The 26,373-nt window shown below is 47.4% G+C and overlaps 1 protein-coding gene across 1 annotated transcript in view; it reads right to left on the minus strand.

Annotated features, from left to right (window-relative positions):
• TEX11 (testis expressed 11) overlaps positions 1 to 26,373 on the minus strand; it is a 1,632,405-nt gene that overhangs the window by 66,754 nt on the left and 1,539,278 nt on the right. The gene's annotated exons all lie outside the window — the stretch shown is intronic.

Genomic DNA, 26,373 nt, shown 5'->3' on the forward strand with positions numbered 1-26,373 from the left:
GGCGACCATCAAACTTAACTGAACTGGAATTGTTTTGTAAACAGGAATGGTCAAATATACCTTCATCCAGGATCCAGGAACTCATTAAAAGCTACAGGAAGCGACTAGAGGCTGTGATTTTTGCAAAAGGAGGATCAACAAAATATTAATGTCACTTTTATGTTGAGGTGCCCATACTTTTGCACCGGTCAAATTTAGTTTATATGCGGATTGCACATTTTCTGTTAGTACAATAAACCTCATTTCAATCCAGAAATATTATTCAGTCCATCAGTTATTAGATATATGAAACTGAAATAGCTGTTGCAAAAACCCAAATTGTTATAAAGAAAAAAGGTTACCATTAATAGGGGTGCCCAAACTATTTCATATGACTGTATATATACATATATATATATATATATATATATATATATATATATATATATATATATATATATCTATATATATATCTATATATACACATACATACAGTACAGCAGACCAAAGGTTTGGACACACCTCATTCAAAGAGTTTTCTTTATTTTCATGACTCTGAAAATTGCAGATTCACATTGAAGGCATCAAAACTATGAACTAACACATGTGGAATGAAGGACTTAACAAAAAAGTGTGAAACAACTGAAAATATGTCTTATATTCTAGGTTCTTCAGAGTAGCCATCTTTTGCTTTGATTACTGTCTTGCACACTCTTGGCATTCTCTTGATGAGCTTCAAGAGGTAGTCACCGGAAATGTTTTTCACTTCACAGGTGTCCCCTGTCAGGTTTAATAAGTGGGATTTCTTGCCTTATAAATGGGGTTGGGACCATCAGTTGTGTTGTGTAGAAGTCTGGTGGATATGTGGCGCCCTGGACAAGCCAGGTCGTCACAGAACCACACCAACACACCCCACACCCCGGTTAGGCACACCGAAGTCAAACACAAAAATCCTTGTTGCCTTCCTCCAGGGGCTGATGTCTACACCAGGGGGTGGGCCAGGCGGTTGGTCCCATCCACCGAGGAGTTCACAGTCCTGGAGGAGGGAAAAGGAGGCAGATCAGTTTTGGGAGTGAGAGAGTGAAGTGGTAAAGGAGCAGCCTGACGGTGTCCGGGTGTGTGGCCCGGGCACATACAGCAAGGTTGGCAGATGGTGGTGACCGTCTGCAGGAGAGGCTGATTGGAGCAAACCGTACGGACCGTGGACGGGCGGTGCCCCGACGGTACCGGATCGGAGAGCAAAGAGAAGCCAGCACCATTCGTCAGGGCTTACGGACCCCGACCAGGCTAGGAGTCGCTGTAAAACCGGTCAAATCCGTTAGCGAAGGGAACCTCCGGGGTTTCCCAGCAGTCAAGACCCGATTGAAGGCAACAGCTCACACCATAGAGGGAAACACAGTCACCAACAAGGCTACAGTTCCCAGGGCCAGAGCCTGCGGGCAAAAGGGGCTCCTTCAGCATCCATCCAAGCTAGGGAGCGGGTTACCGGTGGGAAGCCATTGGAACCGTAACACAACACAGGTGCAGGGAAAGGTAGTCACCATCAACCTACCGGGAGGAGAACAACCGCAGCCGCCTGTGGGACCCGTCTATCCAGCCGTTTGTTTGACCAGAGACTCCGTGTGAATTACTGGCTGAGTGAGTACCACCGTGCCGTGCGGCACAGCGCTGCCCCCGTGACCCTGCACCTCACCAGGCCCCGTAACCCGCCTGTCCTCCCTAACCCTCACCGGGCCCCGGGACAACCAACCCCCCTACCCACGGAGGGGAGAACCAACATCCAAGCTGCTCCCTGTCATCGCTCCTGGGATCCCCGTCCAGAGCAGCGGTGGTGTCACCAATCTCACCACAACCGTGGGTGGCGTCACGGACAATATCCCTAAACCACACACCAAACTGCCCCCTTTTACTCACGGGCGAGGAACGCCGCTCGAGTCCGCAGGATCCGGCCCACCGCTCGAGCTACCACCGAGCAGCAGCAGCCGGACCCGAGCAGTGGATGAGCGCAGCGTCCCCTCCTCCGCCCGCGACATATACACAGCTGATAGTCCTACTGAATAGACTGTTAGCTTTTTTTCTTGCCATAATACAAATTCTAAGTAAAGAAAAAGGAGTGGCCATCATTACTTTAAGTAATGAAGGTCAGTCAGTCCGAAAAATTGGAAAAACTTTGAAAGTGTCCCCAAGTGCAGTGGCAAAAACCATCAAACGCTACAAAGAAACTGGCTCACATGAGGACTGCCCCAGGAAAGGAAGACCAAGAGTCACCTCTGCTGCAAAGGAAAAGTTTATCCAAGTCACCAGCCTCAGAAATAGCAGGTTAACAGCAGCTCAGATTAGAGACCAGGTCAATGCCACACAGAGTTTTAGCAGAAGACACATCTCTAGAACAACTGTTAAAAGGAGACTTTGTGCAGCAGGCCTTCATGGTAAAATAGCTGCTAGGAAACCACTGCTAAGGACAGGCAACAAGCAGAAGACACTTGTTTGGGCTAAAGAACACAAGGAATGGACATTAGACCAGTGGAAATCTGTGCTTTGGTCTGATGAGTCCAAATTTGAGATCTTTGGATCCAACCACCATGTCTTTGTGCGACGTAGAAAAGGTGAACGGATGAACTCTATATCCCTGTTTCCCACCATGAAGCATGGAGGAGGAGGTGTGATGGTGTGGGGGTGCTTTGCTGGTGACACTCTTGGGGATTTATTCAAAATTGAAGGCATACTGAACCAGCATGGCTACCACAGCATCTTGCAGCGGCATGCTATTCCATCCGGTTTGCGTTTAGTAGGACCATCATTTATTTTTCAACAGGATAATGACCCCAAACACACCTCCAGGCTGTGTAAGGGCTATTTGACTAAGAAGGAGAGTGATGGGGTGCTACGTCAGATGACCCCAATCGAGATGGTTTGGGGTGAGCTGGACCGCAGAGTGAAGGCAAAAGGGCCAACAAGTGCTAAGCATCTCTGGGAACTCCTTCAAGACTGTTGTAAAACCATTTCTGGTGACTACCTCTTGAAGGTCATTAAGTGAATGCCAAAAGTGTGCAACCACTAATCAAAGCAAAAGGTGACTACTTAGAAGAACCTAAATATAAGACATATTTTCAGTTGTTTCACACTTTTTTGTTAAGTATTTCATTCCACATGTGTTAACTCATAGTTTTGATGCCTTCAATGTGAATCTACAATTTTCAGAGTCATGAAAATAAAGAAAACTCTTTGAATGAGAAGGGGTGTCTAAACTTTTGGTCTGTACTGTAAATATATATATATATATATATATATATATATATATATATATATATATATACTAGAAGGTGGCCCGATTCTACGCATCGGGTATTCTAGAATTTACGTATTGTGTAGTTAATGTATGATTTTTGTTATATATATATATATATATATAGATGTTGTTGTCTGTAGTTAGCAAGTGTTTGTGTAGGGGCTGTACATGTTCTGTGTGTTGTCTGGGTGTGGCGGGGGGTGAGAGCGGTGTTGTTTGTGTGTTGCGTTGTTTGTAGAGCGCTGTGTGGCTGTATCATTGTGTATGTGTGTTGCGCGGTTTGTGTGTGTGTGTGTGTGTTTTGGGGGGAGGTATGTTTTGTGCAATGTGTGTGTTGTGCAATATGTGCGTATATTTGTGTGTGCCGCGGTGTTTGTGTGTTGGGTGTTGTGTGTGTGCGGCGTTGTGTGTGTGGGTGTCTGTGTAGGGCAGTGTTTGTGGTTCCCAGTGTGTGTGTGGTGTGTTGTGCAGTGTGTGTGTGGCAGTGTGTGTGTGTTTTGGGGGGAGAAGTGCACCCCCCATCGTGCTCCATCCCCCATGCTGCGCACCCCCCATCCTGCTCCATCCCCCATGCTGCGCACCCCCCATCGTGCTCCATCCCCACTCCCCATTGTGCTCCATCCCCCATGCTGCGCATTCCCCATCGTGCTCCATCCCCTATGCTGCGCATTTCCCATTGTGCTCCATCCCCTATGCTGCGCATTCCCCATCGTGCTCCATCCCCCATGCTGCGCACTCCCCATCGTGCTCCATCCCCATGCTACGCACTCCCCATCGTGCTCCATCCCCCATGCTGTGCACCCCCCATCGTGTTCCATCCCCCATGCTGCGCACTCCCCATCGTGCTTCATCCCCATGCTGCGCACTCCCCATCGTGCTCCATCCCCCATGCTGGGCACCCCCCATCGTGCTCCATCCCCTATGCTGCGCACTCCCCATCATGCTCCATTCCCCAATGCTGCGCACTCCCCATCGTGCTCCATCCCCCATGCTGCGCACCCCCCATCGTGCTCCATTCCCCATGCTGCGCACTCCCCATCGTGCTCCATCCCATATGCTGCGCACTCCCCATCGTGCTCCATCTCCCATGCTGCGCACTCCCCATCGTGCTCCATCTCCCATGCTGCGCACTCCCTATCGTGCTCCATCCCCCATGCTGCGCACCCCCCATCGTGCTCCATCCCCCATGCTGCGCACTCCCCATCGTGCTCCATTCCCTATGCTGCGCACTCCCAAACGTGCTCCATCTCCCATGCTGCGCACTCCCTATCGTGCTCCATCCCCCATGCTGCGCACCCCCCATCATGCTCCATCCCCCATGCTGCGCACTCCCCATCGTGCTCCATTCCCTATGCTGCGCACTCCCAAACGTGCTCCATCTCCCATGCTGCGCAGTCCCCATCGTGCTCCATCCCCCATCGTGCTCTATCCCCCATGCTGCTCACCCCCCATCGTGCTCCATCCCCCATGCTGCGCACCCCCCATCGTGCTCCATCCCCCATGCTGCGCACTCCCAAACGTGCTCCATTTCCCATGCTGCGCACTCCCCATCGTGCTCCATCCCCCATGCTGTGCACTCCCCATCGTGCTCCATCTCCCATGCTGCGCACTCCCCATCGTGCTCCATTCCCCATGCTGCGCACCCCCCATCGTGCTCCATCCCCCATGCTGCACACTCCCCATCGTGCTCCATCCCCTATGCTGCGCACTCCCAAACGTGCTCCATCTCCCATGCTGCGCACTCCCCATCGTGCTCCACCCCCCATCGTGCTCCATCCTCCATGCTGCGCACCCCCTATCGTGCTCCATCCCCCATGCTGCGCACCCCCCATCATGCTCCATCCCCCATGCTGCGCACTCCCAAACGTGCTCCATCTCCCATGCTGCACACTCCCCATCGTGCTCCACCCCCCATCGTGCTCCATCCCCCATGCTGCGCACCCCCCATCGTGCTCCATCTCCCATGCTGCGCACTCCCCATCGTGCTCCATCCCCCATGCTGCGCACTCCCCATCGTGCTCCACAGTCACACATCAGACATTAAACACGCACACATCTGATCGCATACTCTCACACACACACCCCACTTCTCCCTGTGCCCACCGGTGGCCGGTCCCAGCAGCTGTGCTGCACGCCATGCTCCTCTGCCGACACTCACAGATCCGATCGCATACACTCACACACACATCCGATCGCATACACTCACACACACACATCCGATCGCATACACTCACACACACACATCCGATCGCATACACTCACACACACAGATCCGATCGCATACACTCACACACATCCGATCGCATACACGCGCTGACACAATCACAACATCCGGAGATAGAACATGCTTCCGGCCATGTGATCCTCCGGCAGGTCCTGGAAGATCACTGCACAGTATCGCCGCCGAGAAGCAAGCGATATCACGGGATGTTGTGAGTATGTGGATGCGAGTGTGTGTGTGTGTGTTTGTCTGTATGTGTGTCTGTGTGTGTGTGCATTCCGCCCCTGCAGGACCTTGATGCACTCACCTCGTGTGGGGGGCGGAGCCTCCTAGGCGATCGGCCAATCCGTGCGGGGGGGCGGAGCCTGGGCGAGGAGAGCGGCCAATCCGTGCAGGGGGAGAAGCCGAGGCGAGCAGCCAATCCGTGAGGGGGCGGGGCCATGGTGAATCCATGAAGCCGAGCGGCCAATCCGTGCGGGGGGGCGGGGCCATGGCGAATCCATGAAGCCGAGCAGCCTATCCGTGCGGGGGGGGGCCATCGCGAGCCCAGCGGCCAATCCGCTGTTTGTCACCGTAAGGACATGGCCAATCCGTGCGAGGGGGGGCGGACCCGAGGCGAGGCGAGCGGCCAATCCGTGCAGGGGGGAGGAGCCGAAGCGAGGCGAATGGCCAATCCGTGCAGGGGGGCGGGGCCATGGCGAGGCCAGCAGCCAATCCGCTGTTTGTCACCGTAAGGACACAATTTTGGAGCAAGACAGACAGACAGACAGACAGAATAAGGCAATTATATATATAGATATATATACAAATATATATATATATATATATATATATATATATAAATATTATATATAAACATTTTATATATATATATATATTATATATATATATATAAATAAATAAAATGATTATTAGAGGTAGGCCTTTAAAAATTATGTAGTAGGTCACATCATGAGCAAGGGTCACATGATATGGTGTAGGAGGAGGAGGGGGACACTAAAAAAATAAATCAAGAACTATATACTCTTGTTTAGGTGGGAAGGGGTGCATGGGAATGCAGCACAAAAAAGGAACATTTTGGTTGACTTTATGTTTGGCCTTGTTCATTTTGATAAGAGCCAGCCTGTCTGCGTGCCGATGTCAGAGTGAGCTGGAGCGAGCGTGTAGGACGCTGAATAATGTGAGGAAATATGCATGCAATGTTGTTTGGCAGTCTGCCTCCCTGACAAAATCCTCTGCAACAGGCACCCATCGGTGCACTTCCTCATTTCCCCTCTCCTGGCATTTTGCTAGTACATTTCTCTAATCCTGTTTCCCTATTGGGCTTTTTGCCGGTATGCAATTCCAGCACCATACATCTATAAGCAGATTGCCAGTGAACTATTATAGTACTACGCACTAAGGGCGGCGTTACACAGGACGATATATTGTGCGATCGCAGGAGCGATGGCACCCAGCCCCGCCGTTTGTGTGTCACGGGCAATTTGTTGCCCGTGGCGCACAAAGTCGTTTACTCCCATCACACGTACTTGCCTCCCGAACGACCTCGCTGTGGGCGGCGAACATCCTCTTCCTGAAGTGGGAGGGACGTTCGGCGTCACAGCGACGTCACACAGCGGCCGCCCAATAGAAGCGGAGGAGCGAAGATGATAAGGACGTAACATCCCGCCCACCTCCTTCCTTCCGCATTGTCGGCGGGACGCAGGTAAGCTGTGTTCATTGTTCCCGGGCTGCGGGAACGACGAACAACCGGCGCACAGAAGGAGGAACGACTTTATGAAAATGAACGACGTGTCAACGAGCAACGATAAGGTGAGTATTTTTTCTCGTTCACAGTCGTTCGTAGCTGTCACATGCTACGATATCTCTAACGATGCCGGATATGCGTCACGGAATCCGTGACCCCGACGATATATCACCCGATATATCATAGCATGTGATGCCGCCCTAAGGCTATGTGCGCACGTTGCGTTTTTTCCCGTGCTAACGCTGCGTTTTGAACTGCAGCATTTCAGTGCCAAATTGCATGCGTTCTGCTTCCCCAGCTAAGTCTATGAGAAATCCGAAAATGCAATACGCATGCTGCGTTTTTAAGCGCAGCGTTTTGGATGCCAAAAATCGCTGCAGAAAAAAAAAGCAGCATGTCACTTCTTTTCTGCGTTGTAGCTGCGTTCTCCACCCATTTAAATTAATGATGTGGTTCAAAACGCAACCAAAATGCACTTGGACTGCATTTTTGTTGCGTTCCGCATGCTTTTTTGACAAGCAGGTCTTCAGTCTCTCTCTGTCGATGTCGGTCAATCTCCCTCTGTCTGTCGGTCGCTTTCTCTGTTAGTTGGTCGCTTTGTCTGCCTCTCTCTCACTCTCTATCCGTCGGTCTCTCCCCCGCTCTCCTACTCACCGATCCCCGGCGTGGCGCTGCACGGCTGTCACAAGCTCCGGCGACTGTTCCTCTTTTGAAAATGCCAGCCACGCATTATTTAATCTCATATTCCCTGCTTTCCCCGCCCACCGGCGCCTATGATTGGTTGCAGTCAGACACGCCCCCACGCTGAGTGACAGCTGTCTCACTGCAACCAATCACAGCTGCCGGTGGGGTAGTATTCTCAGGATGGGGAGCTCCACGTTATGGGGAGCCCCTCAGCCTAACAATATCAGCCAGCAGCCGCCCGGAATTGCCACATCCATTAGATACGACAGCCATGGGACTCTACCCGGCTCATCCCGAATTGCCCTGGTGTGGTGGCAATCGAGATAATAAGGAGTTAATGGCAGCAGTCCATAGCTGCCACTAAGTCCTAGGTTAATCATGGCAGGCGTCTCCCCAAGATACTTTCCATGATTAACCTGTAAGTTAAAGAAAATAAACACATACACCTGAAAAAATCCTTTATTTGGAATAAAAGACAAAAAAAAAACCAACCCTCTTTCACCATGTATTAATCCCAAATACCCATCCAGGTCCAGCATAATCCACACGACGTCCCACGACGCTCTCAGCTCTGCTACATGAAGTTGACTGGAGCGGTCACAGACCAGACCGCTCTGTCAGCTCCACGCAGAAACTGAAGTGAGCCGCACGATCAGCGATGACGTCAGTCAGGTTACCCGCGGCCACCGCTGGATCCTCCAACTGTGACAGCAAGTCGCCCGAGTGACTGAAATGAGCTGCGCGATCAGCGATGACATCACAGGTGAGTTGCGGTCTCGGGTGGAGGACTCCAGCTGGCCACGGGTAACCTTAGTGACGGCAGCGCTGATCACGCTGCTCACTTCAGTCACTCAGGGGATTAGCGGTCAACGGTGAGTCCTTCACGGGTGACCACTAATCAGGATGTGACACACAGACAGTGCCGTGGTGTGACAATGAAGTCGGGTGAAGTTCATCCGATTCATTCTCATCGCGCGACTCTGTCTGCTGTCAGCGGGCATGTAGCAGAGCTGAATTGCCGTGGACCACACTGCAAAAAATGCATCCAAAACACATGCAAAATGCATGTGTTTTGGATGCATTTTTATTGACAAACGCAGTGTTTACAGTTCTGAGGGTGCGTTCTTTTCTGTACTGTACAGAACGCAACGTGTGCACATACCCTAAATGGTTATCTTCTGTGGACGCTAACACAACCAGAGTAGCTGTACACAGATGTACCCTATCTCACCAAATACCACTGATTTGCTTATCATGTGGACTAACATTTCTTGATATCAGGGATTTTCTCTAAAGCTGGTGTCACACTAAGCGACAGCGACAACGACGTCGCTGTTACGTCACCATTTTCGGTGACGTAACAGCGACCTTGTAAGTCGCTGTTATGATCGCTGCTTAGCTGTCAAACACAGCAGAAGCAGCGATCATAACGTCGCTGTGCTACATGTGCAGAGAGCAGGGAGCCGCGCTTAGCGCTGGCTCCTTGCTCTCCTACAGTACACATCGGGTTAATTAACCCGATGTATGCTGCAGCTACATGTCACAGTGCAGAGAGCAGGGAGCCGCGCACACTGCTTAGCGCTGGCTCCTTGCTCTCCTTGCTACAGTATACATCGGGTTAATTACCCGATGCGTACTGCAGCCACATGTCACAGTGCAGGAGCCGGCGCTGGCAGCAAGAGCGGAGGCTGGTAACCAGCGTAAACATCGGGTAACTAGGGAAAGGTCTTCCCTTGGTTACCCGATGTTTACGCTGGTTACAGCTTACCGCAGCTGCCAGTGCCGGCTCTTGATCGCTTCATTTCGTCGCTCTCTCGCTGTCACACACAGCGATGTGTGTGTCACAGCGGGAGAGTGACGACCAAAAAATGAAGCTGGACATTCAGCAACGACCGGCGACCTCACAGCAGGGGCCAGGTCGTTGCTGGATGTCACACACAGCGACAGCGACGGGACGTCGCTGCAACGTCACAGAAAATGGTGACGTAGCAGCGACGTCGTTGTCGTCGTCGTTATGTGTGACACCAGCTTTAGTCATTGAGCTTGTCCAGAGTGACATTTTGCTAAACATTGCATGCTTATTCCCTCACATTATTCTGCTTCTTACACGTTCGCTGCAACTCACTCTGACATAGGCACGTGCTATATTCCACACAGTTTCATGCACAAATGATTTATAATGCCTCTATTGCTCCGTTAGCCTAAATATCCTTAATAGAGGCTTGTGTCTGAGCCAAAACGTCGGATTATTGTCTTTGAGCACACACAATGAAGAGGAAACTAAATGAAGCAATTTTTCCCCTTTTTTCATTTCTTTTTATGAGTGTTGAAGTTTAACATTAGTTTTAATTGGTCGGTTCATTTACTTATGGAGACAATTAGAGAAGAGTACCGCACATGATGGGGAGCACAACAACAATAAATGGTAAAAACAACCTTTATTTTTAGCAAAAGTTAAAAATCATTAAAATACAAAAAACACACCTAATAGCACGGCATGCGCCCACCGCCCAGCTCCAAAGCAATATTGTGCGTATTACAAATCATGAAGTACAAGCATTAATAACACGTGGCAAAATTTGAAATGGCAATAAACAGCATGGATACAGCCGTAACAATACCTAGAGGGAGAATGATAGTAGGAATCAATATAAGCATATACCCTCATAAAGCCACAGGGCAAAAGGAGGCCCAGCAGTACCAGGACATAGTCAGAAGTATAAAATTACAATTACTGACTATAATCAAATAACCTGATGTAGCAATATACCTATGCTCGTATACAGACCATAAGTCCCTCTAAAGGAGAGGATGGTTAAAGAGTGTTGAGGCAGGGACGGGGGGTAGGCATGAGATCCCGTGAGCAAGGCCCACGTGTATCGCCGTAAAAAAACGGCTTCCTCAGGGTAGGCGTGCACAGGACTACAAAAAAGGAAGAATATAAATGTATGTCATTATAGAGAACATGTGAATCACCTGTTGGGTGTGTCGATTATTGGTCCGGACTGGTCCGTCATGGAGGGATATGTATGAAGCATCGCAGTATGGTATGTGCGATGCGTGCCGCCATCTTGGAAAGTCAGCACATGCGCGGGAAGTCCAAGATAGTGGCGCGAGAGGCTCAAGAAGCAGCGCAAGCGCAGAGCTGCCGTGATGAGATGAGAGGTAATTGCTGTGCGCATGCGTCTGTAACGCAGTGATCGTATGTAATGCATATAAGGGCACATAACAAGAAAGAGTCATCACAAGAAAAGAAGAGAAACAAGCATAGAATTTTAGGATAAGGGGCGTGATCGGCAAGGAGTGCCTATAGAGGAATAAGGACAAAGGAAAGGGGAAAAAGGGGGAAAAAAAGAAGGAAACGAGGAAAAGAAGAAAAGAAGGGGCAAAAGAAGAAGGGGAGGGGGGAAGGGGAAAGGAGGGAAAAAGGGGGAAGAAGAAAAAGTGGAATAGAGGAAAAGTAGGGAGGAAAATAAGAAAAAGGAGAAAAGAAGAAGAATAGAGTCCAATAATTTTCGTGCTCGACCAAGAGCAAATCATTAACATGCATAACAAGAAATAGTGCAGTTACATATAATTGTAATATAAGATCCATATATGAGTAATAACACAATTGCCCAACAGTGATGTGCCAGTCACAGATATACAACAATTGCACACATGATGTATAAACATGTATGGACACCATCTTGGCGTTTATCATAGATGCTGGTCCATGGGTTTGGGGATCATTGAGAGATATTTGTCTTCAGGGTGGTTTGATCCACCCTCTTTTCAATCCAAGGAGATGCTGAGCAATTCCACATGTATATATACATACATATATGCATATCCATAGTATGCACATCAAGGTTGGCTAGATATGGAGGTGTGGTGACAAACAAATGACCATACGAAGAGAGGAAAAGAGATGGTTCGTGGCCTGGGAAGAATGAGATAAGGAACACCAATCCTATTAGTCCAAGAATCCAGTAAACAATAATTCCTCATTTAAACCCCAAGGGGCAACGGTATCTAATGTAAATATCCACTTTGCCTCATTCTGTAGAAGCCAATTGTGGCAAGAGCCACCTCTACCACCACCTATATATTTCTGTAGACCCAAAATGCGGATACCTGAACAAGATCCCTGATGACGTTCCAGAAAGTGTGCTGCAACAGGGGTGATGGGATTGCCCTTTTTCTGATCAGCAGCTGCCAGGTTGATAGTAGAGAGATGTTTCTGTGCTCTTTTCCTGAGCTTCTGAGAAGCTTGGCCCACATAAACCTTATCACAAGGGCAAATCAAGGCATAGATGACATTTCTTGTCTTGCAGTTTATGTAGGCCTTCAAGGCATGCACAGATGAGTCCTGTGGATTACAAAAGGTTTTAGAAACAGGGCGCATGTATCTGCAGATACTGCAGTCCCCACAGGGAAAAGAACCCCTGAGGGAAATGCCCCGATTTAATTTACCAACCACTCCTGAGAAATGGCTATTGACCAGAGTATCCTTCAAGTTTGGAGCCCTTCTTGCTGTTAATAGTGGATACGGGCTAACCACCTGGGATGTCTGGGTGTCCGTCAGCAAAATGTCCCAGTGGTTTTGTAGGATGCCTCTAATCTTACCCCATTGGTCATTGTACGTGGTGATAAATCTGGTTCGGCGGTCCTGCTTCCTACATCTGGGGATGGCAAGTGATGACTGAGTTTCAGGTTTGGCGCGATGAAATGCCCTGGAGATGGTGCTCCTAGGGTAGCTGCGCTCCAAAAACCTATGGGTGAGATTTCGGGCTTGTTTTTTAAAGACATCATCGCTTGTACAGTTTCGCCGAACCCGCAAAAATTGACCAGTGGAGAGGATGAAAACTCTGGTACTGCAGGAGGCTGTTCGTGGAGGTTGCCTTACGATAGAGATTGGTGGATAAGGTATCACCCTGCAAACATACTTCCAGATCCAAAAAGGTCACTATAGAGGGAGAAATTGAATATGTCAGAAAGATGTTGACCTCGTTGTCATTGAGGGAGAAGATGAAACTACGACATTCATCCTCGGTACCATTCCACACAAAAAAGACATCGTGCACACATTGCCACATTCCCTCACATTATTCTGCTTCTTACACGTTCGCTGCAACTCACTCTGACATAGGCACGTGTTATATTCCACACAGTTTCATGCACAAATGATTTATAATGCCTCTATTGCTCCGTTAGCCTAAATATCCTTAATAGAGGCTTGTGTCTGAGCCAAAACGTCGGATTATTGTCTTTGAGCACACACAATGAAGAGGAAACTAAATGAAGCAATTTTTCCCCTTTTTTCATTTCTTTTTATGAGTGTCGAAGTTTAACATTAGTTTTAATCGATCGGTTCATTTACTTATGAGCACCAACAGTTGAGCCAGGCTTTACCCTTTTATTGATGGCAACTGTGTCTCATCATCTTCATCCACTTCTTGAGACAGCAATTGCCATTCCCCACTTTAGGTTTCCACTGACTATGGTTGCTCAAAAATTTTAGCATCATTGCTCATGATCTCCTCAGGTCCCTCTTGAAACGTGGATGGTGAGAGGCCAGAAGAATCCATAATTGGAAAGGTAAAGAGCTCGTTGAAGTGTCCTAGTATAGGATCACTTGTGTCCTGGGACTCGCCGTGGTGGGAGGTAGGAGGATCAGGGTGAGGATTATGTGGTCCAGACCCTTGGCTAGTAAGACTGGACTGTGTGGAAGACGAGGTGATGCTGGGAAACAGACTGGAAGCATTATCTGCTATCCAGCCCACAACCTGCTTGCACTTTTCTGGCTTCAACAGTGATGTCCCACGCCCCCATGTAAAGTGAAGCAGGAAGCAAGGTCTAGATGATAAGTGTGTTTATTGTGCTCCAGCAGCAGGTCCAGTTTTCCCTGGCCCATGGCCACAGCGTCTTTTTGCACCACCATCAGCGGGACATCCACTGCCCTGTCCCTTACTGCACGTGTTGCACATTTTAAATTATGTATGCAGACTGAGAGAAATATTGGTAAAGACTACAATATATTTAAATTGGCACTGAAAGGACTTTTGCTTGTTCGTGGCAGCACCAAGGACTGTACTGAAATGAACCTTGCCTAAATGCCTTTAATACACGATCCCTACCTCAGAAACTAGAAACTGAGTGACTTAAGTGAGCAGCGCGATTAGCGCTGCCATCACTCAGGTTACCCGCGGCTAGCTTGAGTCCACCCCCCGTGACCTCAACTCACCTGTGACTTCATCGCTGTCACTCGGGTGACTTACTGTCACAGTTGGAGGATCCAGCGGTGGCCGCGAGTAACCTGAGTGACATCATCGCTGATCGCGTGGCTCACCTAAGTTGCTGCGTGGAGCTGTCAGGTGCGGCGGTGTTCTTCAGCAGCTCCTGTCACCTTCATGTAGCAGAGCTGGATTTGTTATTGTTTATTATTTCAAATAAAGGATTTTTTCGTTGTGTGTATTTATTAACTTTAACTTGTAGGTTAATCATTGGGGGTGTCTGATAGACGCCTGCAATAATTAATCTAGGACTTATTGGCAGCTATGGGCTGCCAATAACTCCTTATTACCCCGATTGCCAATGCACCGGGGCAATTCGGGAAGAGCCAGGTAGAGTCCCAGATCTGTTGCATCTATTGTGTGCAGAAATTCTGGGCGGCTGCTGGCTGATATTGTTAGGCTGGGGGGCTCCCCATAACGTGGGGCTCCCCATCCTGAGAATACCAGCCTTCAGCCATATGGCTTTATCTTGGCTGGTATCAAAATTGGGGGGGATCGCACGCCGTTTTTTTTAATTATTTAATTATTTATTTTACTGCACAGTATAGACCCGCCCACCGGCTGCTGTGATTGGGTGCAGTGAGACAGCTGCCACTCAACGTGGGGGGCGTGTGTAACTGCAACCAATCATAGGCGCCTGTGGGCGGGGTAAGCAGGGAATACAAGATTGATTAATGAGCGGCCGGCATTTTCAAATGAATTGAAGCCGCGTATTTTTGGCACAGCTGTTCCTCGCCACACTGATGATCGGAGATTAGTAAGTATGAGACGGGGGAAGATACAGACCAAGCGCCAATGTAAGTATGACTGAGAATATCATAAAAAAGGTAAGTATACTGACTTTAATTAAAAAAAAAAAAAAAAGACATCGCTCGTTTAAAAACGCGCACGGATGAAACTTGCTGAACACGGACCCATAGACTTTAGTGGGTCCGTGCCTGCGTGCTGACCGCCAAAAACGGACATGTTGTCGGTGCAGGAAAACGCACACACATACTTATCACATGGATACACGTTCCGTGTGATTTTACGCGTGTGTGCCATCACCCATAGAGTAACATTAGTCAACGTGTCTCCAGTACGTGCAAAAATGTACCAAACACGTACCGGAGGCACGGATGTGAGTTGCGGGCCTAATAGTTATAGATAATAGATAAACAGCGGATAACTATTATGGGCAGGGTTAATTAGAGCAAACCTACCTTAAGTGCACTGTGAAGTTTGTCATGTATTTTGATAGCTTTGGTTGAATTACCAACTAATACCCTGTTTCCCCTAAAATAAGCCCTAGTAGGATTTTTGGTGCTTTTTTTGCGTATGTTATAAAATAAGCCCTACTCCAAATATAAGCCCTAGTTGCGGTTTCATAAAAAAATGTCCAAGCAGCTAAAAAGGTTAAAAATACAGGACTCTTCACCAAAGAAAACGACATCACCAAAACAAAGCAGACACCACCAAAAGAAAGGAGCCTCCCCTTTACCCTACACCCAAAAAATTAAAAAATTAAAAACCAAAATCACAACATTTACCAGACCCCAAACAAGTTGGCAAGTGTTGGTGATGGATATGCTTTCACACAGATACAGTCATATGAAAAAGTTTGGGCACCCCTATTAATGTTAACCTTTTTTCTTTATAGCAATTTGGGTTTTTGCAACAGCTATTTCAGTTTCATATATCTAATAGCTGATGGACTGAGTAATATTTCTGGATTGAAATGAGGTTTATTGTACTAACAGAAAATGTGCAATCCGCATTTAAACAAAATTTGACCGGTGAAAAAGTATGGGCACCTCAACATAAAAGTGACATTATTATTTTGTAGATCCTCCTTTTGCAAAAATAACAGCCTCTAGTCGCTTCCTGTAGCTTTTAATGACTTCCTGGATCCTGGATGAAGGTATATTTGACCATTCCTGTTTACAAAACAATTCCAGTTCAGTTAAGTTTGATGGTCAACGAGCATGGACAGCATGCTTCAAATCATCCCACAGATTTTCAATGATATTCAGGTCTGGGGACTGGGATGGCCATTCCAGAACATTATAATTGTTCCTCTGCATGAATTCCTGAGTAGATTTGGAGCGGTGTTTTGGATCATTGTCTTGCTGAAATATCCATCCCCTGTGTAACTTCAACTTCGTCACTGATTCTTGCACATTATTGTCAAGAATCTGCTGATACTGAGTTGAATCCATGCGACCGTCAACTTTAACAAGATTCCCGGTGCCGGCATTGGCCACACAGCCCCAAAGCATGATGGAACCTCCACCAAATTTTACTGTGGGTAGCAAGTGCTTTTCTTGGAATGCCATGTTTTTTTGCCTCCATGCATAACGCCTTTTTGTATGACCAAACAACTCAATCTTTGTTTCATCAGTCCACAGGACCTTCTTCCAAAATGTAACTGGCTTGTCCAAATGTCCTTTTGCATACCTCAGGCGACTCTGTTTGTGGTGTGCTTGCAGAAACTGCTTCTTTCGCATCACTCTCCCATACAGCTTCTCCTTGTGCAACGTGCGCTGTATTGTTGACCGATGCACATTGACACAATCTGCAGCAAGATGAAGCTGCAAGTCTTTGGAGGGGGTCTGTGGATTGTCCTTGACTGTTCTCACCATTCTTCTTCTCTGCCTTTCTGATATTTTTCTTGGCCTGCCACTTCTGGGCTTAACAAGAACTGTACCTGTGTTCTTCCATTTCCTTACTATGTTCCTCACAGTGGAAACTGACAGTTTAAATCTCTGAGACAACTTTTTGTATCCTTCCCCTAAACAACTATGTTAAATACTCTTTGTTTTCAGATCATTTGAGAGTTGTTTTGAGGAGCCCATGATGCCCCTCTTCATAGAAGATTCAAATAGGGGAACAATTTGCAAGTGGCCACCTTAAATACTTTTTCTCATGATTGGATACACCTAGAAGCTAATACTAGAGACTGGAGGGGGGAGGAAGGGAAAAAGAGGCAAATATTATAGACTGGAGAGGGGAGGAGGGGAAAAGAGGCTAATACTAGATACTGGAGGGGGAGGAGGGGAAAAGAGGCTAATATTAGAGACTGGAGGGGAAAAGAGGCTAATATTAAAGACTGGAGGGGGGAGGAAGAGAAAAGAGGCTAATATTAAAGACTGGAGAGGGGGAGGAGGGGAAAAGAGGCCAATATTAGAGCCTGGAGAGGAAAAGAGGCTAATATTAGAGACTGGAAGGGGGAGGAGGAGAAAAGAGGCTAATATTATAGACTGGAGGGGAAAGAAAGGGAAAAGAGGCTAATACTAGAGACTGGAGGGGAGGAGGGGAAAAGAGGCTAATACTAGAGACTGGAGGGGGGTGAGGAGGAGAAAATAGGCTAATATTAAAGAATGAAGGGGGGAGGAAGGGAAAATAAGCTAATATTAGAAACTGGAGGGCAAAAGAGGCTAATATTACAGACTGGAAGGGGGAAAGAGGGGAAAAGAGGCTAATATTAAAGACTGGAGGAGGGGAAAAGTGTCTAATATTACAGACTGGAGGGGGGAGGAAGGGAAAAGAGGCAAATACTAGATACTGGAGGGGGAGGAGGGGAAAAGAGGCTAATATTAGAGACTGGAGGGGAAAAGAGGCTAATATTAAAGACTGGAGGGGCGAGAAAGGGAAAAGAGGCTAATATTAAAGACTGGAGGGGGGAGGAGGGAAAAAGAGGCCATTATTAGAGACTGGAGGGGAAAAGAGGCTAATATTAGAGACTGGAGGGGGGAGGAGGGGAAAAGAGGCTAATATTAAAGACTGGAGGAGGGGAAAAGAGGCTAATATTACAGGCTGTTGGGGGGAAGGAGGGGAAAAGAGGACAATATTAGAGACTGGAGGGGAAAAGAGGCTAATATTAGAGACTGGAGGAGGGGAAAAGAGGCTAATATTAGAGACTGGAGGAGGGGAAAAAAAGTTAATACTAGAGATTGGAAGAGGGGAAAAGAGGCTAATATTAGAGACTGGAGGGGGAGGAGGGGAAAAGAGGCTAATACTAGAAACTGGAGGGGTGGAGGGGAAAAGAGGCTAATACTAGAGACTGGAGAGGGGGGAGGGGAACAGAGGCTAATACTAGATACTGGAGGGGAGGTGAGGAGGAGAAAAGAGGCTAATATTACAGACTGAAGGGGGGAGGAAGGGAAAAGAAGCTAATATTAGAGACTGGAGGGGAAAAGAGGTTAATATTAGAGACTGGAAGGGGGGGGAGAGGGGAAAAGAGGCTAATATTAAAGACTGGAGGAGGGGAAAAGAGGCTAATATTACAGACTGGAGGGGGGAGGAGGGGAAAAAAGGCTAATACTAGATACTGGAGGGGTAGAAGGGGAAAAGAGGCTAATATTAGAGACTGGAGGGGAAAAGAGGCTAATATTACAGACTGGAGGGGGAGGAGAAAAGAAGCTAATATTACAGACTGGAGGGGGAGAAGAAGGGAAAAGAGGCTAATATTACAGACTGAAGGGGGGAGGAAGGAAAAAGAAGCTAATATTAGAGACTGGAGGGGAAAAGAGGTTAATATTAGAGACTGGAAGGGGGGGGAGAGGGGAAAAGAGGCTAATATTAAAGATTGGAGGAGGGGAAAAGAGGCTCATATTACAGACTGGAGGAGGGAGAAGGGGAAAAGAGGCTAATACTAGATACTGGAGGGGGAGAAGGGGAAAAGAGGCTAATATTAGAGACTGGAGGAGAAAAGAGGCTAATATTACAGACTGGAGGGGGGGAGGAGGGTAAAAGAAGCTAATATTACAGACTGGAGGGGGGAGGGTAAAAAAGAGGCTAATATTAGAGACTGGAGGAGGGGAAAAGAGGCTAATATTGGAGACTAGAGGGGGGGAGGAGGGGAAAAGAGGCTAAAACTAGATACTGGAGGGGGAGGAGTGGAAAAGAGGCTAATATAGACTGGAGGGGAAAAGAGGCTAATATTAAAGACTGGAGGGGGGAGGAAGAGAAAAGAGGCTAATATTAAAGACTGGAGAGGGGGAGGAGGGGAAAAGAGGCCAATATTAGAGCCTGGAGAGGAAAAGAGGCTAATATTAGAGACTGGAGGGGGGAGGAGGGGAAAAGAGGCTAATATAGACTGGAGAGGGAAAGAAGGGAAAAGAGGCTAATATTAGAAACTGGAGGGGGGCGGAGGAACAAAGGCTAATACTAGAGACTGGAGGGGGGATGAGGAGGGGAAAAGAGGCTAATATTACAGACTGAAGGGGGGGAGGAAGGGAAAAGAAGCTAATATTAGAGACTGGAAGGCAAAACAGGCTAATATTACAGACTGGAAGGGGGGGGAAGAGGGGAAAAGAGGCTAATATTAAAGACTGGAGGAGGGGAAAAAAGCTAACATTAAAGACTGAAGAAGGGGAGGAGGGGAAAAGAGGCTAATACTAAATACTGGAGAGGGAGGAGGGGAAAAGAGGCTAATATTAGAGACTGGAGGGGAAAAGAGGCTAATATTACAGACTGGAGGGGAGAGGAAGAGAAAAGAGGCTAATATTAAAGACTGGAGGGGGGGAGGATGGGAAAAGAGGCCAATATTAGAGCCTGGAGGGGAAAAGAGACTAATATTAGAGACTGGAGGGGGGAGGAGGAGAAAAGAGGCTAATATTATAGAATGGAGGGGAAAGAAAGGGAAAAGAGGCTAATACTAGAGACTGGAGGGGAGGAGGGGAAAAGAGGCTAATACTAGAGACTGGACGGGGGTGAGGCGGGGAAAATAGGCTAATATTAAAGAACGAAGGGGGGAGGAAGGCAAAAGAAGCTAATATTAGAGACTGGAGGGCAAAAGAGGCTAATATTACAGACTGGAAGGGGGAAAGAGGGGAAAAGAGGCTAATATTAAAGACTGGAGGAGGGGAAAAGAGGCTAATATTACAGACTGTAGGGGGAGGAGGGGAAAAGAGGCTAATATTAGAGACTGGAGGGGAAAAGAGGCAAATACTAGATACTGGAGGGGGAGGAGGGGAAAAGAGGCTAATATTAATGACTGGAGGGGAAAAGAGGCTAATATTAAAGACTGGAGGGGCGAGAAAGGGAAAAGAGGCTAATATTAAAGACTGGAGGGGGGAGGAGGGAAAAAGAGGCCATTATTAGAGACTGGAGGGGAAAAGAGGCTAATATTAGAGACTGGAGGAGGGGAAAAGAAGCTAATACTAGAGATTGGAAGAGGGGAAAAGAGGGTAATATTAGAGACTGGAGGGGGAGGAGGGAAAAAGAGGCTAATACTAGAAACTGGAGGGGTGGAGGGGAAAAGAGGCTAAAACTAGAGACTGGAGAGGGGGGAGGGGAACAAAGGCTAATACTAGATACTGGAGGGGAGGTGAGGAGGAGAAAAGAGGCTAATATTACAGACTGAAGGGAGGAGGAAGGGAAAAGAGGATAATATTAGAGACTGGAGGGGAAAAGAAGTTAATATTAGAGACTGGAAGGGGGGAGAGGGGAAAAGAGGCTAATATTAAAGACTGGAGGAGGGGAAAAGAGGCTAATATTACAGACTGGAGGGGGGGAGGAGGGGAAAAAAGGGTAATACTAGATACTGGAGGGGGAGAAGGGGAAAAGAGGCTAATATTAGAGACTGGAGGGGAAAAGAGGCTAATATTAGAGACTGGAGGGGGGAGGAGAAAAGAGGCTAATATTACAGACTGGAGGGGCGAGAAAGGGAAAAGAGGCTAATATTAAAGACTGGAGGGGGGAGGAGGGAAAAAGAGGCCATTATTAGAGACTGGAGGGGAAAAGAGGCTAATATTAGAGACTGGAGAGGGGAGGAGGGGAAAAGACGCTAATATTAAAGACTGGAGGAGGGGAAAAGAGGCTAATATTACAGACTGGAGGGGAGGAGGAGGGGAAAAGAGGACATTATTAGAGACTGGAGGGGAAAAGAGGCTAATATTAGAGACTGGAGGAGGGGAAAAGAGGCTAATATTAGAGACTGGAGGAGGGGAAAAGAAGCTAATACCAGAGATTGGAAGAGGGGAAAAGAGGCTAATATTAGAGACTGGAGGGGGAGGAGGGGAAAAGAGGCTATTACTAGAAACTGGAGGGGTGAAGGGGAAAAGAGGCTAATACTAGAGACTGGAGAGGAGGGGAGGGGAACAGAGGCTAATACTAGATACTGGAGGGGAGGTGAGGAGGAGAAAAGAGGCTAATATTACAGACTGAAGGGGGGAGGAAGGGAAAAGAAGCTAATATTAGAGACTGGAGGGGAAAAGAGGTTAATATTAGAGACCGGAAGGGGGGGGAGAGGGGAAAAGAGGCTAATATTAAAGACTGGAGGAGGGGAAAAGAGGCTAATATTACAGACTGGAGGGGGGGAGAAGGGGAAAAAAGGCTAATACTAGATACTGGAGGGGGAGAAGGGCAAAAGAGGCTAATATTAGAGACTGGAGGGGAAAATAGGCTAATATTACAGACTGGAGGGGGAGGAGAAAAGAAGCTAATATTACAGACTGGAGGGGGGAGGAAGGGAAAAGAGACTAATATTACAGACTGGAGGGGGGAGAAAGGGAAAAGAGGCTAATACTAGATACTGGAGGGGGAGAAGGGGAAAAGAGGCTAATATTACAGACTGGAGGGGGGAGGAGGGTAAAAGAAGCTAATATTACAGACTGGAGGGGGGGGTAAAAAAGGCTAATATTGTAGACTGCAGGGGGGATGAAGGGAAAAGAAGCTAATATTACAGACTGGAGGGGAAAAGAGGCTAATATTACAGACTGGAGGAGGGGAGAGGGGAAAAAGAGGCTAATATTAGAGTCTGGAGGAGGGGAAAAGAGGCTAATATTAGAGACTAGAGGGGGGGAGGAGGGGAAAAGAGGCTAATACTAGATACTGGAGGGGGAGGAGGGGAAAAGAGGCTAATATTAGAGATTGGAGGAGGGCAAAGGAGGCTAATACTAGAGATTGGGGGAAAGGAAAAGAGGCTAATATTAGAGACTGGAGGGGGCAGGAGAAAAGAGGCTAATATTAAAGACTGGAGGGGCGAGAAAGGGAAAAGAGGCTAATATTAAAGACTGGAGGGGGGAGGAGGGAAAAAGAGGCCATTATTAGAGACTGGAGGGGAAAAGAGGCTAATATTAGAGATTGGAGGAGGGGAAAAGAGGCTAATATTAGAGACTGGAGGAGGGGAAAAGAAGCTAATACTAGAGATTGGAGGGGGGTGAGGAGGAGAAAATAGGCTAATACTAGAGATTGGGGGAAAGGAAAAGAGGCTAATATTAGAGACTGGAGAGGGGAGGAGGGGAAAAGACGCTAATATTAAAGACTGGAGGAGGGGAAAAGAGGCTAATATTACAGACTGGAGGGGGGAGGAGGGGAAAAGAGGACATTATTAGAGACTGGAGGGGAAAAGAGGCTAATATTAGAGACTGGAGGAGGGGAAAAGAGGCTAATATTAGAGACTGGAGGAGGGGAAAAGAAGCTAATACTAGAGATTGGAAGAGGGGAAAAGAGGCTAACATTAGAGACTGGAGGGGGAGGAGGGGAAAAGAGGCTATTACTAGAAACTGGAGGGGTGAAGGGGAAAAGAGGCTAATACTAGAGACTGGAGAGGGGGGGAGGGGAACAGAGGCTAATACTAGATACTGGAGGGGAGGTGAGGAGGAGAAAAAAGGCTAATATTACAGACTGAAGGGGGGAGGAAGGGAAAAGAAGCTAATATTAGAGACTGGAGGGGAAAAGAGGTTAATATTAGAGACTGGAAGGGGGGGGGAGAGGGGAAAAGAGGCTAATATTAAAGACTGGAGGAGGGGAAAAAAGGCTAATATTACAGACTGGAGGGGAAAAGAGGCTAATATTACAGACTGGAGGGGAAAAGAGGCTAATATTACAGACTGGAGGGGGGGAGAGGGGAAAAAGAGGCTAATATTAGAGACTGGAGGAGGGGAAAAGAGGCTAATATTAGAGACTAGAGGGGGGGAGGAGGGGAAAAGAGGCTAATACTAGATACTGGAGGGGGAGGAGGGGAAAAGAGGCTAATATAAACTGGAGGGGAAAAGAGGCTAATATTAGAGATTGGAGGAGGGCAAAGGAGGCTAATACTAGAGATTGGGGGAAAGGAAAAGAGGCTAATATTAGAGACTGGAGGGGGAGGATGGGAAAAGAGGCTAATATGAAAACTTAACAAAAACTCCTAAAATTCAATTTTTATTATATCAAATGTTAAAAATGGGGGGGAGGAAAATATTCCAACACCTATGTATCAATTTATTTCAAACCTTCAATGAAAAATACACACAGTACAAGGGGGAGGGGCAGGGGGGCTAGCCCTAATATTGCCCTGAACTGACCCCTTCCTTGCCGCGGAGGTTGGCACCCTATAGCCTGCGCAGTTGGCGCCCCCGCTCAACGTAGACTATTTCTTCAGGCCCTGATATGACCCTGTTAGATGTGAAGGTGACAGTACCAGCAAAGATTAAATAATCCAATTGAACCAACAATGAAGTCTAATATAGATGATAAGAATGAGCTAACCAATATGATTAAATTGGAGGTATAGCAGGGTACAATGACCAAAACAAATAACCACTCAGTTAATCTCAAGCGGCTTCTATCGAAAACCACCCGACGCGTTTCCCCTCATCTATCTGAGGTTCCTTTAGGAGTGGGTTACAAGGTTAGTTCAAGGAAAAAGAGAAACAGATAGTACATTAGTAAATGCTGGTGGTCCTATGACACACTGGGGATTAAAAATTAATTGTGATAATCCAATTCAATCCAATTGCGGCTACAATAAGATATTATAGAAATCTCAATACCAGACTACCAGTATCCTTGCAAGCATAGCAATAGCCGGGGTTAATCACAGATTCTGTTGAGATAAAGTAAACACAGATCTAAGAAAGAACAAGGTGGCCACAATTCAAATAAACAAGGCATCAACCACTTATCTTAACCCAGTGTTCATAAGTATAAGACACAAAGAGGCTAATACTAGAGACTGGAGGGGGGGGAGGGGAAAAGAGGCTAATATTAGAGACTGGAGGGGGGTGAAGAGGGGAAAAGAGGCTAATATTACAGACAGGAGGGGGGGAGGAGGGGAAAAAAGGCTAATACTAGATATTGGAGGGGGAGGAGGGGAAAAGAGGCTAATATTAGAGACTGGAGGGGAAAAGAGGCTAATATTACAGACTGGAGGGGGAGGAGAAAAGAAGCTAATATTACAGACTGGAGGGGGGAGGAAGGGAAAAGAGGATAATATTACAGACTGGAGGGGGGAGGAGGGGAAAAGAGGCTAATATTACAGACTGGAGGGGGGAGGGTAAAAAAGGCTAATATTATAGACTGGAGGGGGAATGAAGGGAAAAGAAGCGAATATTACAGACTGGAGGGCAAAAGAGGCTAATATTATAGACTGGAGGGGGGGGAGGGGAAAAGAGGCTAATATTAGAGACTGGAGGAGGGGAAAAGAGGCTAATATTAGAGACTAGAGGTGGGAGGAGGGGAAAAGAGGCTAATACTAGATACTGGAAGGGGGAAGAGGGGAAAAGAGGCTAACATAGACTGGAGGGGAAAAGAGGCTAATATTAGAGATTGGAGGAGGGCAAAGGAGGCTAATACTAGAGATTGAAGGAGGGGAAAAGAGGCTAATATTAGAGACTGGAGGGGTAAGGAAAAGAAAAGAGGCTAATATTAGAGACTGGAGGAAGGGAAAAGAGGCTAATATTAAAGACTGGAGGGGGAGGATGGGAAAAGAGGCTAATACTAGAGACCGGAGGGGGGCAGGGGAAAAGAGGCTAATACTAGAGACTGGAGGGGGGGGTGAAGAGGGGAAAAGAGGCTAATATTACAGACTGGAGGGGGGGAAGGGAAAAGAAGCTAATATTAGAGACTGGAGGGGGGGAGAAGGGGAGAAGAGGCTATGACTAGAAATTGGAAAAGGGGAAAAGATGCTAATATTAGAGACTGGAGAGGGGAGGAGGGGAAAAGAGGCTAATATTAGAGACTGGAGGGGAAAATAAACTAATAATACAGACTGGAGGGGGAAGGCTAATATTACAGACTGGAGGAGGGGAAAAGAGGCTAATTTTAGAGACTGGAAGAGGGGAAAAGAGGCTAATACTAGAGATTGGAGGGGGAAAAGAGGTTAATATTAGAGATTGGAGGAGGGCAAAGGAGGCTAATACTAGAGATTGAAGGAGGGGAAAAGAGGCTAATATTAGAGACTGGAGGGGTAAGGAAAAGATAAGAGGCTAATATTAGAGACTGGAGGAAGGGAAAAGAGGCTAATATTAAAGACTAGAGGGGAGGATGGGAAAAGAGGCTAATACTAGAGACTGGAGGGGGGCAGGGGAAAAGAGGCTAATACTAGAGACTGGAGGGGGGGTGAAGAGGGGAAAAGAGGCTAATATTACAGACTGGAGGGGGAGAGAGGGGAAAAGAGGCTAATACTAGAGATTGGAGGAGGGCAAAGGAGGCTAATACTAGAGATTGGAGGAGAGGAAAAGAGGCTAATATTAGAGACTGAAGGGGAAAAGAGGCTAATATTACAGACTGGAGGGGGGGAGGAGGGGAAAAGAGGCTAATATTAGAGACTGGAGGAGGAGAAAAGAGGCTAATAATAGAGATTGGAAGAGGGGAAAAGAGGCTAATATTAGAGACTGGAGGGAAGAGGAGGGGAAAAGAGGCTAATACTAGAGACTGGAGGGGTGGAGAGGAAAAGAGGCTAATACTAGAGACTTGAGGGGGGGAAATGAACAGAGGATAATACTAGAGACTGGAGGGGGGTGAGGAGGGGCAAATAATACAGACTGAAGAGAGGAGGAAGGGAAAATAAGCTATTAGAGACTGGAGGGCAAAAGAGGCTAATATTACAAACTGGAAGGGGGGAAGGGGGGAAAAGAGGCTAATATTAAAGACTGGAGGGGGGGAGGAGGGAAAACAAAGGCTAATATTAGAGACTGGAGGGGGAGGAGGGGAAAAGAGGCAAATATTAGAGACTGGAGGGGAAAATAGGCTAACATTACACACTGGAGTGGGGAGGAGAAAAGAGGCTAATATTACAGACTGTAGGAGGAAGGAAGGGAAAAGAGGCTAATATTAAAGACTGGAGGAGGGGAAAAGAGTCTAATATTACAGACTGGAGGGGGGAGGAGAGGAAAAATGCTAATACTAGATACTGGAGGGGAAGGAGGGGAAAAGAGGCTAATATTAGAGACAGGAGGGGAAAAGAGGCTAATATTACAGACTGGAGGGG

This window comes from Anomaloglossus baeobatrachus, chromosome 9 (genome assembly GCF_048569485.1).
Source record: "Anomaloglossus baeobatrachus isolate aAnoBae1 chromosome 9, aAnoBae1.hap1, whole genome shotgun sequence".
NCBI lineage: Eukaryota > Metazoa > Chordata > Amphibia > Anura > Aromobatidae > Anomaloglossus > Anomaloglossus baeobatrachus.